This window comes from Ambystoma mexicanum, chromosome 9 (assembly GCF_040938575.1).
Source record: "Ambystoma mexicanum isolate Mex_15411 chromosome 9, UKY_AmexF1_1, whole genome shotgun sequence".
In the NCBI taxonomy this organism is placed as follows: Eukaryota; Metazoa; Chordata; class Amphibia; order Caudata; family Ambystomatidae; genus Ambystoma; species Ambystoma mexicanum.
Genome location: NC_090931.1, coordinates 254,710,707 through 254,729,463, shown reverse-complemented (window position 1 = coordinate 254,729,463; position 18,757 = coordinate 254,710,707). Strand labels below are relative to the sequence as shown.

The 18,757-nt window shown below is 45.8% G+C and overlaps 1 protein-coding gene across 1 annotated transcript in view; it reads right to left on the bottom strand.

Moving 5' to 3' along the window:
• The window catches only part of HEPACAM (hepatic and glial cell adhesion molecule), a 388,102-nt gene that overhangs the window by 128,469 nt on the left and 240,876 nt on the right, over nt 1–18,757 (bottom strand). The window lies entirely within an intron of this gene.

Genomic DNA, 18,757 nt, shown 5'->3' with positions numbered 1-18,757 from the left:
TCAGGGGTACAGTGATTCCAGTCTATCCAGAGTAAGAGTCCCAGCTCAAATCCAGTACACAGATGGCTTCATAAAATCTGAAGACCTTGGACTAACCTCTCCCCATGTCACCTGAGAGCCAACTTTCTTTGACCGCTTATGCTACAGAAATACAGGGGAGTCCCTGGAGGATTGCTAAGTGCTATGACCCACTGGCAGCTACAGACATTGCTCCTACCATACTGGAAGGGCTGAGGTTGTGCTTGTTCATTTCATCCCAGGGCCATGTTTGATCCAAGGACAAGCAGAAGGACAGTTTAGCATGAACTGAAGGATACTAAACAGGGGTCATAGATCGTCTGTGTGGTATACAGTTCCAATTTCGAGAATCTTGTATTTGAAATGCTATGGGATGAAGACCATCCAAGCAGTGGTGGACCACTGAGTGCTGAAGGAAAAAATAAAAAATGAAACCGTACAAGCCGTGGAAGCACTGAAACCACAGAAGCTTTGGCTCCTTTTTCAGTATCACACTACTAGTCAAATTGGTGTGTCAGGTCACCAGCCCATGCAGCTTTGAAGTCTTAGCGGGTCAGTAAGCATGAGGAAACAGACTGAAGACACCATGGGCTTAGTCTTCACTGTGGCCAGTCATGACACCTGGTCAGAGAGTACTCTGCTAAGGCTGCTGCGGAGAAGGTGGGAAACATACCTTCCCACAAGGAAACCCGGGTTATTGACCAGTTCAGGTAAGTGCCCATGCCCCTATGGTCTCCCACATCCATCTAGAGATCTGCCTGTCCTGCAAAGGAAACCTACCATTTGCTGCTTTGAGATTCATGGGATGCAGGTAACAGCCAGCTTCATGCTTTCAAGTAGTTATCAAAAATGCCACCATAGCACACATCCAATTGGTTTACATCTGACCCCCATACCAGGTTCTATTACTCAACAATTCCAAAGAGAACAAGCGGGTGCGTGGCGATGATTACGATGAGGATATATTGTTCAACATCATTGATGCCCCATTTTTTAAACTGATGCTAGGGATTGCCTGTTGTAGTGGCATGGTGTTTGGCTGTGTGGCGCAACAGATCACCTACTTGAGCACATTTAGCAGTAGGCCAGAGGAGGAATTTGTGATTGTTGAAAAGGTCACACTCACACATAAAACAAGCAGTTGAATTGTTTTGGAGGAAGACAACATTTTGGGGGTGGGGGACAAATTGTTGGGGATGGTGGCCTTTGATGGGAAGCTGGATTGCTGTGTGATTTAGCACACCACCTGCTTGAGCACACTGAGAAGTAAGTTGAAGGTGGAATTTACGCTAGGTCAGCTTGTTGAAAAGTGAAAACTCACACATGAAACAAGCAGTCAAATATTTTTGGGGAAGAGAACATCTTGAGGGTTCCATTAAAATTATTGGAGTTGCGGGCATTAGTGGCAGGTATTCACCATGTGTGATGCAACACACCACCTGCTTGAGCACACTGAGCAGTAGGCTCATGGAATTGACATGTGGCCAGCTTGTTTGAACGGGCACACTCGCACACCAAACAAGCAGTTCAATTGTTTTTCGGGGAAGAGAATATTTTGGGGTAGTCTGAAAAATAGTATAAGCATTGGGCATTAGTGGCAAGTTGATTGGCTTTGTGTTGCAAAACACTACGTGCTTGAGCAGTAGCCCAGAGAAGAAACAACCTGTGCTGGGCCAGCTTGATTAAACGTGCAAACTCAGACACAAAACAAGCAGTTGAATTGATTTGGAGGAAGGGAAAATGTTGGTAGTCCCAGAACAAATGCTGTAAGTGGGTGGCAATAAGTGGCAGGTTGATAGGCTGTGTGATGGACCACACCACCTTCATGAGCACACTGAGTCATACATGGAATGAAGAATTTTCACTGGGCCAGCTTGTTTGAAAGGGTACACTCACACACAAAACAAGCAGTTGAATATTTTGGGAGAAGAGAACATTGTGGGGATGTTGTTGGAGGTGGTGGGCATTAGTGGCAGGTTGATTAACTGTGGGATGCAACACGCCACCTACTTGAGCACACTAAAAAGTAGGCCAAGAAGGGAGGAATTTTCACTGGGCAATCTTGTTTGAGTGGGCACTGTGACGATTCACTAGATGTCATCACTTCTCCCCAAAGGGGAGCCCTTTCCCATGAGGCCAAGGAGGTGAGGCCACTACCCGACAGTCCCCCTGGGGGTGGTACAATGCAGGTGGATCTCATGGGGAGGGACTCCACCTTTAGGGATACGGACAACCATCTAGGCTACAGCCCTTATGAGAACATCACATCCCCACCTACTCTAGCCTCTCCTTCCAATTCTAACCTCATTCTAGACAGTAGACCTACATACTGTTATAAGGCAGAGTACATCAGGGTTCTTGAAAATACTGAGATGAAGAAGAACAATAGGAACCTAGGTAATCCAAGTACTGGGACAAGTTGGCCACGCGCAGCAATGAAGATGAAACCTGTGAAAGAGATGAAGGACTTATACAATGGGCCCAGAAACTGCTGGCAACATTGCATATAAATTGACAATGGACGAAAATGTGGTCTCGGGTAGCTGCAGAAGACTGCAGGGGGGCTGTGCACCGAAGACAGGAGATACAAACCTTTCGCCAGTGATCCGGAGGGAGACAGCTCCAATGACGCTGGCAGTCCACCACATCTGATAATCGGGAAGTCTGCAGGTGCAGACCGGTACCCAGCAGTGTTGAGAGGAGCCCGGAACGTGGACGGCAGCCGGGAACATCATCGGACAGCCGCAGAGAAATCAAGGCTCTGGAGAAGCCACACCAAACCCCCGCCATCTCAGGAAGCCCTAGTGACGTGCCGAAAACTCCAACAAGGTAAAGGGTGGCACATGAGACCCGGAGGGGATGTGGGGTGGCTTACCAAAAGGTGCATGCAGTTGGCTCTAGGCCCCTTTGCAACCATAATGCTTAGGTGGCACGGCTGGGGCAGAAAGCCTACAAACACACTCCTTCTCATTGCAGTGGTGGAACAAAGTTCGGTGATCAACAGGGAAGGGTCGAGGACCCTAAGCACCATAAAGAGAACCTGGGAGGGAGAGTCACTCACAACAGTGGAGGGGATAAACCCACTAACAGCCAAACCAGGGTCTGGGACCCAATGTGAGAAAGTAATACGAGTCAACTTCCTTGTGGCATTACTTGGCATGGAAGTGAACCAAGTGGGCCAGAAGAAGAGAAGCCACAGCCATGGTCCCTCCTAACACTCAGAATTGGGGATTATAGAAATAAGCCTAATGAAAAGAAGACTAGGGGAAAGGAGTTATTCCCCCTGGTTGTAAGAAATGGATAATAAGATTCCAGGAGAAAGAAGTCATTCTCCTGGTAATCCGAACTGGCAGTTAGATCCAAAAACATTGCCCCGGGCAATCTGAGACTAGATGTCAGGAGAAGGGAGATATTCTCCTGGCCCATGGAAATGTACTATCATGGGAAGAAGACATTCCCCCTGACAACCTGATTTGGGACTGCACTGTCAGGGGATGGGAGCCATTCCCCCTGACAACGTTTGAGACCCAAGACTGTTCTAAGATTTGGAAACTGTTTCAACAAACCACAAACCATAATCCAGGAGAAGGGAGTCATTCTCCTGGGACCGTAACAGTACTGACTTATTCTTTAGTTTCTAGTATAAGGGACAGAAGTAAGGTTTTCTTGACTCAGGGCGGTAGACACTTTTGAGTTGACAGACATCCTGGCAGACACCTTATCTTTAGTTGTGTCAGGGAAACCCCTCTTAGTAATAGGGACAGAAAGGGTTTCTCTTGCTTTATTGGATAAAAGTCTTTATCCTCAAACATGCCAACTTTGTGGCAGCCTTCTTCTTCCGCACCCTCACAGCACAAACACACACAAAACAAGCAGATTCATTATTTTTGAGTAACAGAAAATAATTTGGCAGTGCTGGAAAAGAATGAAGGACTGCCAGAATCTTTGTTTTTGGTGGCACAAACCACCAACAATTCAGAGCCAAAGGCCAAATGTGGGATGGGGCATGGAAGGCCCTGTGGCAATGTTGCATGGTTCACTGTCAAAACAGTAGCTGCTGCAATTTCTGGAGATGCACACATCTTGGGTAGTAGAGTAGTATAATGGCAGTCAATAACCATAAATTGTACATTCACAACTGCTACAATAAGTAAAGAAAGCATTCAAACTACAGTTATTGGGGTGGCAACTAGTGCTTCTAAAGTAATTTCTGGCGTAGCTGTTTCTACCACTTCAGTGCTGCTAGCCGAATCCCATGAGTTCCCCAGGATCAGAGTCTGGCAAAATTGGGAATGTATCCAGGGGGCGTGGACAACTGCCCACAAGATGGCTGCTTGCCCATCAAGCCTTGTGCCCAAACTCCCTACTCACCTTATTATAAGAGGGCTGCACATAGAAATGAACCCTGATCTTGCGGGAACAAGCTGTTGAAAATACTGGGGGCCCAGCAATGTTGACATTGTGTGCTGGAAGAATGCGGCATCAGGAAAGGAGGCCTTACATGCCGTGCCAACTTGGTGCCGCAAGCCGAGCTGCCCCAACTCACCTGGCATCCCCCAAGAATGCTGTGGTAAGTTGGCCCAGCTGGCTCCAGGGAAGCAGTACCTGCTTCCGAGTATAGAGATCCGATGAGCTTTGTCTCGGATGCGGTAAGCGGAGAGGGAGCTCCAGGGCGAATAGAAGCAGAGTGTTATAATCCCTTCTTTGTCTCTGTGGAAAACTGACATGAATCAATGCTGGTGGCCATCTTGGAATAGGATGGCATGTATGGCAGAGATAGGGAACATCATTTGCCTTGCAGTGTTCTGGCCCATTAAGACGCCTAATATATAACAAGAAGAACTGTGAATTGCTTAAGCAGTTTAGAGAAACCCACCCACCTACATGATAACAATTATCCTCAGTCTGTAAGGAAGAGGACTGGTGATAGCTCCTCAAAGAAAGCCCTCAGGTTTGATGAAAGCAAGAAAACAGCATCACAAACGGCCATGGATAACCTTGCAACAGGCAAGGCAATGGAACTACTACAAGGGAATCTGCACTTGATAATGGCCGAGCTGTCTACCATACAAAAAGGGTGTCCTCAATTGACAGATGTACTCAGGATGTCCAGGACAAAATGAAAACCATCAGGAAAGATATGGGTGCCTTTGTAGGGCTCATGGAGCTCAGGTTTCTGGATTAGAACACATTCAAGTAAGGATCTGCGAATTGGATTTCGGCGGTCTCACAAATGAATGATAGACACTGAAGGAACAACATAAGGATCTTCAGAATCTCGGAAGGGCCCAGAATGGTCAGATTCTACCGAGTGGACTTAGAAGGGGATTCTGCAAGCACTCCAACTTAATTTGTACACCTGCCTCAAAATCCAAAGGGCTCATAGAGTGGGCGGCAACAGGAATAATAGCGACAACAAGCCCATGCTATTAGTCGCTTATCTGCTCTCTCACACCCAAATGGTCTAAATCCTGGAAGCAGTGAAGAAGAGAACAGATTGACTCTCTAATGAGGGGCAGCAGGTATATATTTTGCAGGACATTTCGAACCACGTTGTGACCAAATGGAAGAGATTCCTATCCATGTGCCCTGAACTGCTCCGATGAGGCCTGATATGGTCTTCTGGCCACCAGCAAAAATGGTGATCGCTACCCCTTCTGGAATATCAAAGTTCTTTGAGGGGCCGTAAGACTTGTGGAGCTATCTGGAGATGACAGCATAGCTTCCCATCAACACTGCTGCCCCTTCTCAAAATGAGCAAAGTAGGAGAGCAGCTTGCCCAATTCCTGGAGTGAACCAGATGAGATCCCAAAGAGAAGTTGAAGCTAGGCTGTCCTAGTTTAAGTAACAAAAAGGGCCCATAGGTAGGCCACGCTCTCGGTCCCTGGACACAGCTAGCAGGCCATAGCCGGATTGAGTCACACGTGATAAAACCAGGTCTCGATGATTTGCCTCAGTTTGCAGTTGTGGGTAATACTGTGATCAAGCATAAGGCTTGGAATTCAAGGTGACCTGATGGTATTGCTGTTATGCCCAAAATGTACTTTCCCCTAATTTTCTGTCCTTCTGCTAGCTCTTCTTTCTTTCGATTCCTTTTATCTCTTGAAGTGAAACAATAGAAAAGGTCAAGTACATTTATAGTAAGGACTGTGACGGACCTCCTTCTTTTCCTGGAGTGGGTGAAGGGACAGATATACTAGTACCTGGTAAATGGTTGGCATATATTTCATACCATCAATAACTAAAGATTCACTATAGTAAATATCATGATATGGAATGTAAAAGGTTGCAGCGCCCCTATTAAAAGGCAGAAGTTCTGTCCCATCTGTGGAATTTGCATGTCCATGTGGCTCTTCTCCAAGAATTGCATCTCCCAGCAAATGACATCGCAAGGCTGAAGGAGCAATGGGTCGGACATGTGTGCTGCTAAGGAGCAAAAATGGGGAAGGATAGCTTTTCTGTTCCATAAAAAGTGATCCATATTTGTCGAATACACCAGGACAGATGAGAATGGTAGATGGTTATTGGTTGAGTGTCCAACAAATAAAGATTCCTTAACAATACTAAACATTTACACTGCTAACCACGCTGATCCGCACTTCTACCACAATCTACGATTCATGGTCCAGAGACTGGATTCCCCGAACATTATAATTGGGGGAGATTGTATCCTCCCTGCCGACTCCATACTAGATAGGCATAGACCCTCTAAAACGAATAGAGCTTTCCAAGATTTGTCGGAGAGTAATGAACTAGTGAACGTATTGAAACTCTGTAATCCCTTGCTACTAGAATACACTTTCTACTCTACAATACATTGCTTGCATGCGGGGATCGATTACTTATTCATGAGCAAAGTAGTAGCAAAGACTTTGTACTGTGCTGACAGCTCACCTATTGGAATATCAAATCATGCCCATGTAATCGCTTCCATGTACCAGGGATGCTCAGCCCAGAAAAGGCAAGTGGTGTTTGAACATAGAGCTGTTGGCCAACAGGGGGATTAGGGAGTCTGTGAATTTACTAGATAATTATTCCCCCTAAATGAAAGCACAGAGGAACAAAGACAAAGTGAACCACTTGAGATACAAATATAGGTTCCAATTATGTACAAAGAAAGCAAAGAATATGGAGGAACAGTGGGAAGCACTACTGCGCACCACACAGACTCGGAATACCAAAGAATTCTGGTGTCTAGTGAGATCCGGACTAACCAATTCTGAGTGAGAAACTATGGGTGATATTGCACCGGATGTATGGGTAGATCATTTTCGATCATTGTACTCCCTAAACCAAAGTACATTTGAGATCGTTTTTGAGGGCATCAGCCCTTGCGACACCACAGAGATAGATCCTTTAGGATATCCCTCACAGCCTGTAGTTGTTACGACCCTTGAAGTAGAGAAAGCTATCCTTACTAAGCACTATGACAAAGCACTTGGACATGATTTTATTCCAGCCGACCTTTTAAAGAGCAACCCAGGTACACAGGCTCCTTATTTGACCAAATTCTTTAATGAAATTAATAGTTCCTAGGTTCTCCCCCATAGCTATAAAGGAGCAGCCATAATTCCAGTTTTCAAAAAAGTTGATCTGGAAATTCCATCGAACTACAGACACATATCCCTGATTGACTCACTATCTAAAATGTATGCAAAAGTTTTATTGTGCTTGATGGAAAGATGGGCTGATGAACGTAATATCTTGTCTAACGTGCAGGCAGGATTCAGGAAGGGAGTGTTGACCAGGCTTTTATGCTGGATATTATTTTGCAAAGATGTGTCACACTTCAGTCCCATCCCATTTATTTGGCGTTTGTTGACCTCCACGCGACGTTCGATACTGTACCCAGGTAAAAATTGTAAACGGTTTTAGATGATTTACAGGTTCCTACGTCACTCAGCAAACCTATCATGGCCCTGAACTCCAGCAACTATGCGTGTGTTAGATGCAACACAGGGGCGAACTGCCAAATAATAATAATAATTTGCATTTATATAGCACTACAAACCCTCAGGCATCTGAGCGCGGCTTATTATTACCCACAGTGTGCAGTGCTCATTTATCGACCTCGAAAGGATGAAAGACTGAGTTTGGCCGGTATTCAAACCTGCATCGGCAGGCTCTGCATGGTTGTCAAAGCGAGTGTTCTACTCGCTGTGCTATCAGACCAGCAAATCCATTTCCAGTAAATGTAGGCATAAGACAGGGCTGTGTATTGACCCCTTTCCTGTTTCTCCTTTATATAACCAACTTAGTCAATGACATGTCTGTGTCATCACTGGATTGCCCAGAGAGTGGGCCCTGCAAAGTGGAGTATCCTATTGTTTGCAGATGATGAGGTGCTCCTTTCAAAGAGCCCTGTAGGTCTCCAAGACCAATTGACGACTTTTGCAACACTGTGTGCAGCTAAAGTCCTGACCATAAATAATTCAAAAACAAAAGCTATGGTGTGTAGTCCTACGATCTGACCTCTCTGAGAAAAGCATACCTTCTATTTGGATAAGTCCTTGCTGGCCATTATGGAGAGTTTTAAATAATTGGGAATAACATTTTCCAAAAATCTGAAATGGGCCAAACAGATTGAAAAGAGTAACCTAAGAGTGGCCACACAAGCTGGTGCGGTTGCATGATTGTTCAGCCCGTTTTGGAGGAATGTCAGATTCCTCGGGCCATGATGGTATACAGGACCCAACTATCCCTGCATTAGTCTATGGAGCAGAATTGTGGGGCCACACACCATCTGCTCCTTTGAGGGTAACAGAAAACACATTTTAAAGCGCCGCTTGGGGCTTACAGGCTTCCATGCAGTGCTCCATCCGCACCACTAACCCTTGAAGTGCGTCATATTGGAATTAAATACGAGGTGAGGATTAAACCCTTGCTGTAGCGGCTTAATATCTGGTCTTTGGATGAATTGGCCATGGACGGTGCTAAATCCCTACCATGGCTGAAACATGTTAAAAATGTGCTAACGATATTGAATTTAAACTCTCTGTGGTCCGACCCCTGTAATATCAATCCACGGTCCAAACCAACACTTAAGGGAACATTTTATGAATGGGCTGTGGGGGTAAAACTGGATATCTGTTACTCTGGCCAACTGTCAGTGAACTATCGGGTGTTTTAATCTGACCCTGACATAGAGGAATATCTGGATTACCCAGAGGGCATGAAGAAGAAATCTCTCTATACCAAATATTCTCCCCATTGCAAAGTTTACTAGGCAAGAGAAATTGCTTTCTGTCCAGTATGCCCCACCATGGTGGAAGACAAACTGCACCTTATGTCGTCCTGCCCATTGTACAAAGCCCTGTAAATGGCTGAACCCTTTATTAAATTTATCTGAGATCAATACTAGTTGTGAGGCTCTCTCAGCTATGAAAATATGCTCAACACTGTATTCTTTTAATGCTGTTCTACCTTTGTATTCACTGCCCTTAAGATAATTTGTATTCACTGCCCTTAAGATAAGGGAGAGCATTTTAAAAAATGTGTAGTTTATCAGGCCTTCAAGCCGAGGTGGCCTTACTGTGCTTGTTGAAGGGTGACTTGTCATGTATGCAAGCCAATATATAGTCCTGGCTAAAAGCTTGATGAAATATGACGTTGAAATCTTAGATTTTAATATTTTGTATATCCATCAATATTTAGCTGAACTGGATGAAATTGTGTAAATGACCTGCTGTGTGATTTTATTTACTTGATTGTACAATTGTTTGCCCTGCTTTTATGGTGAAAGCCAAAATAAAGCTGATTTGATTGATTGATTGATTGATTGATTGATTGATGATTGAAAGCAGGGAGGTGGCACCAAATATGGTATCAGATGCATACAAAGCCACCGGCAGGCATCATATCATAAGCTTCATAACAAGGAGAACTAAGAGCCGTGGCTCAAGAGGACTGTAAAAAGCGTGGGCAATATTTGCATAGACCCTCCGATCATAGTCTTAAGGTGCTGATTAAAGCTAAGTGCAATTATAACATAGCCAGTATAGATAGTGCTTCTGGCATCCTCCTGATATATAATTGTAAATTCTTCGGTGGCACTAATAAAGCTGGCAAGTTGTTGGCAAGTTACCTCAAGGTTGGAACCTAAATAACAGGGTCTCTGCCCTGGGGATCGGGGAGACATGATACCAAGGATAACGAAATTGCACCTGAGTTTGCAAAGATTTGCGAGACACAATATGCTTTAATCCCCACACATCTATGATCAGCACATACTTAGATAGCTCGCCACAACCCAGAAGGGAATCAATCCCCAAAGGTAATATGGGAATCTAGAGCAGGGAATATCCATAGAGGAAATCAAGGAAGCCATCTGTAAGTTGAAAAAAGGGAAGGAGCCAGGCCCGGACCTTTTCCCTATAGATTTTTACTATGCATTCAAGGATTTACTATCACTTAAGCTACTCACACTATTCACAGGATATGGCACAGAGAATGCTGCCAGCAAAACATTCTCATTGTCATTCCTAAACAAGTGAAAGGATGTGAAAAATTACAGGCCAATATCCCTAATCAATAAAGAGGCTAAAAAACACACCAAAATGCTAGACATAAAAGGCATAGGTATACACTCCTGTAGGGCTAAAGTCTCAGCGTACACCAATGATATACTGGCGTACCTGGAAGAACCAGAGAGCTTGCTCCAACCCTTCCTAAACCAAATCGAGCAGTATTGAAGAGTTTCGGATGCAAACTAAACTTGGGGAAACCCAAAAGTCATACCCCTCAATGATCTATGCTTTCGCACGCATATCAAGGGTAAGAGTCTTCAATGGCAGCAAGAGAGCATCAAATAATCTTTGCCAGCCAAACATAGCACACTATAAAGCTAAATAGAGATTGAATTCTCTCCAAGGGTGAGAACCTAGTAAATAATTGGTCCCCCTTATTACATGGTGGGGACGTTTAGAAATTATTAAAATGAGTATCTCTCCCGTGACCATGTATAGTCTGGCAATGATACCTCTTTGATGGTCCCCCTCCTTCTTCGATGATATTAGTAAGACGTTGAGTACATTTTTGTAGAAAGGAAAAAAAACAGAATAGTTATCAACAGACTCCACCTACACCCATCCAAAAGGGGGTGAACTTCCCTAATTTCTAGAAATACTTAAATGCATTTGGGATAAGTCAGGGAAAGGGGTGTTTTTCAGAGGCGGGCCCTGACCAAATACCAGCCTGGAATGACTTGGTGTACCCTTTCAAACTGCGAGATATCCCCTTTATATTGGACAAACCATCCTTACAAGAAGTTGGACTGATCAGTTTTTTGTGTGCAGCATTGCTGTCTTGGCGGTTAAGTAAGGGAGTCGGACTGTATACACCTGATCCGCACCCTCTATGTTCAATGACCAGGTAGAAACTGTGGGAAAACCCTTAAATTAGCCCAGGTGGCAAGCAAAAGGCATGTTATACACGAATCAGATACGGTCGGCCTCCGGAACATTCCCCCTCCCCTTGTTGCAAGAGCTATACCATTTAACAGATGGTGAATTCTTGAGACATGATGCAACTTTACGTAAGTGTACTTAACCTAGCAACCAGCAAGGATGCAAATACATGCATCTGGAAAAGACCTCTGCGCAATGCAGCAGGCATATTTAGCATCCTCAACCAGCACATAGAGTCAGGCCCCAATAGGAGGACAGAACTGTCATGGAGCAATGATTGCAAAATTAGCTGAATACATGGTCAAGAATTTGGCAGAAAATCAGACATACGTCGTGTGCAGCTTTGATTACACAAACCCTCGTTATGGTATTTAACAGAGCTGTCTTTACACCCTCTTGGCTGACCACAAGAGTGAACAGAACTGAGGGTGTGCTGCACTGGACGTGCAAGAACGAAAAAGGTGCCATGAAACATGTTATTTTTATGCTGGGGTCCAAGGTCCATCTGGGAGGCTGTACAACCGAAGATGCAGTGCATTTATAGTGGTTCAACCCCAATCTCCCCGGAATCTGTCCTGCTGGGTAGTGTGCCCCCCACATTTAGCAGACCAGATGAACAAGGGAAACTACTGGATATGCTTATTACTATAGCGATCAAAGTAATAACATTGAACAGGGACAATCTCTATCAGCTGTCAGCACTGCAATGATGGGACCAGATGGACACTTGCAGAACCAAGGAAATGCCTGCATTGGACCAAGTGAAACTCAATGGCAGTACTTTGAAGAGTTGTTCAGCTCTAAGTGAACTACAGATGATGGGGAAGGCAGGGCAAGTCAGTACGAGTGAAACAGCCCTCCTATAGTGTGAGCCCTGAAGGCGCTCAGTGGTCTGGAGGGCGATTCAGGTGTGCTTTGTTGGGTGCGTGATCACACAAGCGGAATATGACTTAATGGTGAACGTTTTCAATGATCACACGTGTGCTAAGGGTACAACAGTCCCGTGAATGCTCATCTGTCATATAAGACATCTGTCTAGACACAATCTGTATTATCTCGCACCTTGTTTCACAGTATCTCTCTCTATCCTTCTCCGTTATCTGCTCCCTTGCTCTCTCCTTTCTCATCTCCTCTCATATCGTCCAGCCTAAGATTCTCCCCTTCTTTGTTTATGTTGCATTAGTGATATTTGTCAGGAATAGCATCATGGAGGTTAAATGAACTCTTGGCTTCTGTTTAATTAATTGAATTTAGACCAGTTAGTTCAAGCACAGTACATTTTGGTGATATATGTCTGCAGTTTTACCTCCCGCTAATCTGAGGGGAGGAGAGCTCTATGACCTTGGATGAAGGGGTGTACCATATTTAATAACTAGGCTGGACGCAAGGTCTGGTCGAGCCACAGTTTTTGCTTTGTATTGGCACTATTCCACGAAGGGTATTGGCACATACTGTGGGGGACCTCAGGGTAGAAGGTTCCATCACGCCATGTGAGATCTCCAATGTTGCCTGGGTCGGTCCATAAGAGAATGCAGGTAGCGGTAATGCAGGGAAGATAGGAAAGGTGTCCTCTTGCCCACATACTATGCAGCAGTAGAAAATGGCAAAACCCTTAACCTCCTCGACGCTCCCAGACGTTATTAACTGTTAGGTAGTTGGTGAAAACTGCGAGCCTCGTCCAGGGGCTGTTATTGGTTAACGTGTGTGGGGACAGTTGCACCATAATATTACATACTTGTTATATTATATTTGCAATGGTTTTATTTTATATGAAACTCCATCAATTATTTTAACTAAGAAAAAAAGTGGAAATGTATGCAAGGCTTCCTTGTTGCAACAGACCAGCGTACACATCCAAGTTCTTCCAGCATTTGTTGATGTGTGAGCTGGAGAGAATTCTTCTGAATCTGTGGCAGAGAGAGCAAGGGTACTTGAGGGGGTTCAGGTTCGCAAATCTCAGCAGTAGGTCACGTGCAGCAAAGCCATGTCCAATTGGCCATACTAGAGGAACAGAATGTTTCTCAGCCTAGCATACCCGTTGATTTTCCTACCCTTTGCTCTCCTTCCACCTATAATTTCAATGATGGCAATAGCAGCGATGACGATAAAGGTTATGATGTCAACCAGAACGTTGACTACACCCCTCTTCTAGTAAAAAGATACAAAGGGTACTTCAAGCAAGGGGGTTGTAGGAACAAACAGAGCCTGAAAGGGCACCTAATGTCGCCACTCCAACCCCCTGACAAGCTCAGACTATGCAAATTCCACAAAACAATTGTCTTGTCTGAGCTTTTTTTGTGACACTTCAGAAATCCCAAGGTGGTACTAGTGCACGTCGATCAACAGCACCTACCAGAGCATCACAGCGACCAGTGCCACCTCTTGTAGCTGTGGGTCTTGCAGAGCACCATGTTGCCTCTTCTTCTGCCTCTGTTCAACAGCCAATGTCACCTACTGCAAGTCCACATCACATCTCTACAGTGTGACATTTCTTAGGACAGGGTCAAGAGCAGCATCTTACTACCGGCACTCTGTGCAGAAAAACTCAGTCTTGTGGGAAGGCAGGAACCAATCTGGGGACGTCATATTTGGTGGGGCACATGAAGCCACGTCATGCATAACAGTGGGACCAATCTATGACACAGCATACTGTCAGAGGCCATTGAACACTGCATCAGCATGCCTGCACTGCCCCCGCTTTGAATCCAAAACTGGAAGGAGTGTCAGTCCTGCAGCAAAAGAGTGGGTCTGCTAGTGCCATCAGTAGCACCAAAACACAAAGTAGCAGTAGAGCAACAATGTCTATGTGCTAGCCCAGACTCAGTGAGTCATTTGAGGACAGTCAAAAATATCCTTTTAGCCATCCATGAGTACAGCTGCTTAATGCTAAACTGATGATAATGCTGAAAACAAAGGCTCCAGAGAGCTGATGGTAAGTGCTGATGCTCGATGGCAAAGGCCCATCCAGACTATGTTTCACACAAGACTGTACCTGCCTTATATAATGCAGTAGCTCTTGCAGTGAGAAATGCTTTGGATAGGCCAGGAAATGGGAAGGCCCTCCTCACTATGAATATGTGGACAAGTGTGAAAGCATTGATAACATGGCTCTAACAGTGCATTGGGTCACCTTGCCTTCTAGTGGCGAGTAGGGAAAGCCACCCGAGCAACTGCATGCTGTTCACAAATAAGCAGGGTTTTGATGGTAGGATCCACATAGGACCAGACATCTGGGATAACGTGGAGCAGAGTGGCTGCCCCCCTGAAAACTAGCCTTGGGTTTTGTGGCAGCAGACGATGGGCTTCATCACAAGTTTGGTGGAATTTCGGTTGTAAATCTCCCAAAATACCACCAAATGGATTTTCCATTACCTGGTGGTATGGTGGTGTTAGTCCCCATTTATGAAGTCCATAGGAGTCCATGGGATTTTCAGTGGAATTACTACTTGTGGTTATTCTGCCAAAAGGTCTTGCTTTGGCAGAAAGGAGTCAGAATATACTCCAGCCTTTTGCTGGAGGGTTTTCCTCCACCCCACTGCCAAAACCATAGTTGGGTGTTTTGCGGTAATGCACGGTAATGCAGTGGTAACTCTGTTACCATTGCACTGTAGCAGATTTGAGCCCCACCGCCCAACCTATGATGAGGCCCAATGTCTCCAACGTAATTGCTGCACCATGGCTTGGGAACACAACGCATGTGCCATGCTATTAAATTGTTCTCCAACATGTGGGGACATGTTTTGGGACCAGTTGTTCCCCTGTTCTTGAAATGCTTGCTGTTCACACAAGATTTTCTCTCATTACAGTCAGTCGCACAGCGCTAGAAATGCTTTGAGTGTGTTGCAGGTGCAGCTCCAATTCTTACAACACCAGATAAAAATATCTGTCGCAATCTGCTGGAATTCAGCATTGCATATGCTGGACCAGCTATGTGAGGAAATCAGTGCTGTTAGTGACTACATCTAGAGTCACATTTGAGGATTGGGTGCAGCCTTCTTTACCTCAATAAAGTAGCAGCTTATGTCCAATTTCTGGTGTTTGCTACAGCCCTTTGAGGAAACCAGAAAGAGTGCGAGCCAGCGCTTTGTGTCAATGAGTGAGGTATTTACATTGATCTAGTTGCTGGAAATGAACCTGCCCATACGGGTAATGGAGCATAACAACACTGGCCAGTCAGCTCTTGCACAGCTGGTCAGAGAATTGTTGACAATCTTTTAGAATGACCCACATCTAAAACGCATGGAAGAATACATTGAGTATCTTTGTCACATCATTCGTTGACCCAGTGTGATTCTAAGAAGGGCTGCATTCCAGATTGTGAGCGAAAGGATGATACATACAGGAGAGACAGTTGGAAGGGGCCCTTGAAAGGGATTCATAAGATCACTTGCTTGCTTAGATGCGATTTGAAGGACAGGCCGCAACAACGGAGATTCCAAAACAGCTAGGAAAGAATCTGTCATGATCTGGCTTTGCCCTGACCACTACAACCGGGTCAAGTGCAGAGCAACCCATTTAGGCTGTGCTGCTCTCACACATAGACAGACCCAAGTGGGACTTGTGCCTGGACCTTAGAGAACAACATATAGCGCTAGTGGGCCTGCAGAAAGAGAACCACTGCAGTATTTGTTTGGCCAGCCGCCTGTGTGGGCAGCGGCACTTGTCTGGATAGCCATTGACATAAGCTGCGCACAAGATAGTCCACAGTGACAGTGCATTTTTAGTGATACTGGTCCAATTAAGAAGCCCACCCGTAGCTCAGGTAGAAAAACTGACGTTATTAATTAAAATGAATGTACAACATATCCCAGTCGACTATGATAAGGCACCATTGCTTTTGCAAGCATAGTAAGAGGATCCTCAAAGTCAGCAGCAGATAATAGTTGAGTTCGAGGGGATCCAGCGTCCCATGTGACATCACAGCTTGGGCAGTTCAGGATATTGGGCCTCATTACGACCCTGGCGGTAAGTTACCGCCAGGGCCGTGACTTTACCGCCATGGTGCTAACTACGTTAACGCCATGGCGGTAAGGGGATTTACCGCCCCATTCCGACCTTGGCGGGGCGGTAAATCCCCAATCCCCATTTACCCTTCCCCATTCCCATTTTTGCCCCATAGGGCATAATGGGAGTGGGGAAGGCGTTAATTACGCCACCGTAAATTACGGTGGCGTAATTAACACCAAGTTCCCTTACCGCCATGGTTTTTTACACCCGCTAAAAGCAGGTGTAAAAACCGCCATGGCGGAAAGGGAACTCGTAATTGGCGGTAAGGGGTCGGCGCAGCTAACGCTGGCGCTAACCCCTTACCGCCAGGGTCGTAATGAGGCCCATTGTCATTTTCATTGATCCCGTTAGCTCAGGCTCTAGAGCATAACTTGTATTGTGGAAGTGATGGATGGTGACTGAGATGTTGATGAACAATTGTGATGATGCCCCTGTCCAGAGTATGTACCAAGTCCGCCAGCGATTTTGTGTGTCTACGATCAGACCATAACACAGGTGTGTGTGCTCGGTTCCATGTCATTTCATCACAGGATGTTTTTTCACAGATTTTTTTACGAAAAAACATCGAATTCTTATTTTTTTATTTTTGGGGTGGTTCCCCCTAACCCTGCATCCCCTTTAATTTTTTATATATTCCCAAACACCCACAGCCAATTTACATATTTTTCGGACCCCCCCAAAAAATTAGATTAGTTTTTTTTCGGCAAAACATTTGCGGTAAAAACCCTGTGAAAAAAAAGCTAGCAATGAAAGGACGTTGTATTGTGTGGTCAATTGTACCCTAGGTGTTCTGTGATTGGACAGAAGCATTCATTCACAAACTGAGTTCATACATCTCCCTTCTCTCATAGGGGTGGAGGCACACATTGCATTTTTATGACTCTCCTGTTTTACGCAGGAGTGGGGAAATGCTGAATTTGTACATCTCACCTCTGTGGGTTTCGGGCACACACTAAATTTGAACAACTCTCCTGTCTCACACGAGTGGGCACACAACTGAATTCTTACTGTCTTAAAGGAGTGGGGGCACATACTGAATTTGTACATCTAACAGTGCTGGACACAAACACTGGGTTTTCACGTCTCCTCTCTCTAAGGGTTGGGCACAAAGACTACATTTTACGTCTGCCTAGTCTTGCAGGGTTGTAGGTACACACTGAATATTTTGCCTCTCCTATTTTGCAGGGATGGAGACTCATACGGAATTTTGATGCTGCTCCTCTCTTGCAGAGTTGGGGGAACACATTGAGGGGGTAAATCATACAAATCGGCGCATAAGTGGCGGGCGCACAGTGTGCACGTGTGGCAGTCTGCACCAGCCGTGTGCGCCAAAACCCATTTCAGCACACAGCTTATTCATGGATTTTAACATCTGTAACCAGCTGCGGCGCAGAGTGGTGCAGCGACCCTGCAGCAGTGCCAGTTACGCCCCCAACCCCGTCCTGTGCACCATGAACAGCGCACAAATCCAGTACATAGCGCAAAGGCCAGTGGACCAGCATACAGCCCCTCAACATCAAAATCGCGTGTAAAACTCCCTGCGCACCCCTCAGAATACACGTACCCCTCTCGAGCTAGCAAAATCGCGTGTAAAACTCCCTGCGCACCCCTAAGATTACACGTACCCCTCTCGCGCTAGCGAAATCGCGTGTAAAACTCCCCGCACACCCCTCAGAATACACGTACCCCTCTCGCGCTAGCAAAATCACGTGTAAAACTCGCCGCGCACCCCTCAGAATACACGTAGCCCGCTCGCACACGGCCTATCGGGTGTGAAACTTCCCGCGTACCCCACAAATACACATACCCCGCTCGCACAGGGCCTATCGCGTGTAAAAACTTCCCGCGCACCCCCGAAATTCACGCAGGCTGCCCATCCACCCTTCCCATGCCTCACAGGCAGCCCATCCACCCTGGCCATGCCCCACAGGCAGCCCACACCACAGGGGGGACTTTATCCACGCAATGTAGCTGGCGCAGCCCCAGCCAGACCCGGTAATTGCCCTTTCGCGGGTGCAGGGCCTGGTACATCCCCATTCCCATTTGAGCCCTATAGGGCTCAATGGGCATGGGGAGGGTGGTACCACCGGTACCGTTAATAACAGTACCGGTTCTACCATCATGTTCTGCTCGCGAGTGCCGGTACAGCTACCAGGTCAGACCCGGTGGCTGGAAGGGCAACCGCAAGCAGAACTCCTAATATGACGGGACGGTAGCAACGGTGCTGGTAGAGATACCAGCGCCGTTGTTGCCTTACCGCCATCCTTGTAATGAGGCCCAATGTGTTTTTATGTCTCTCCTGTCTTGCGGGAATGGGGTCACATGAT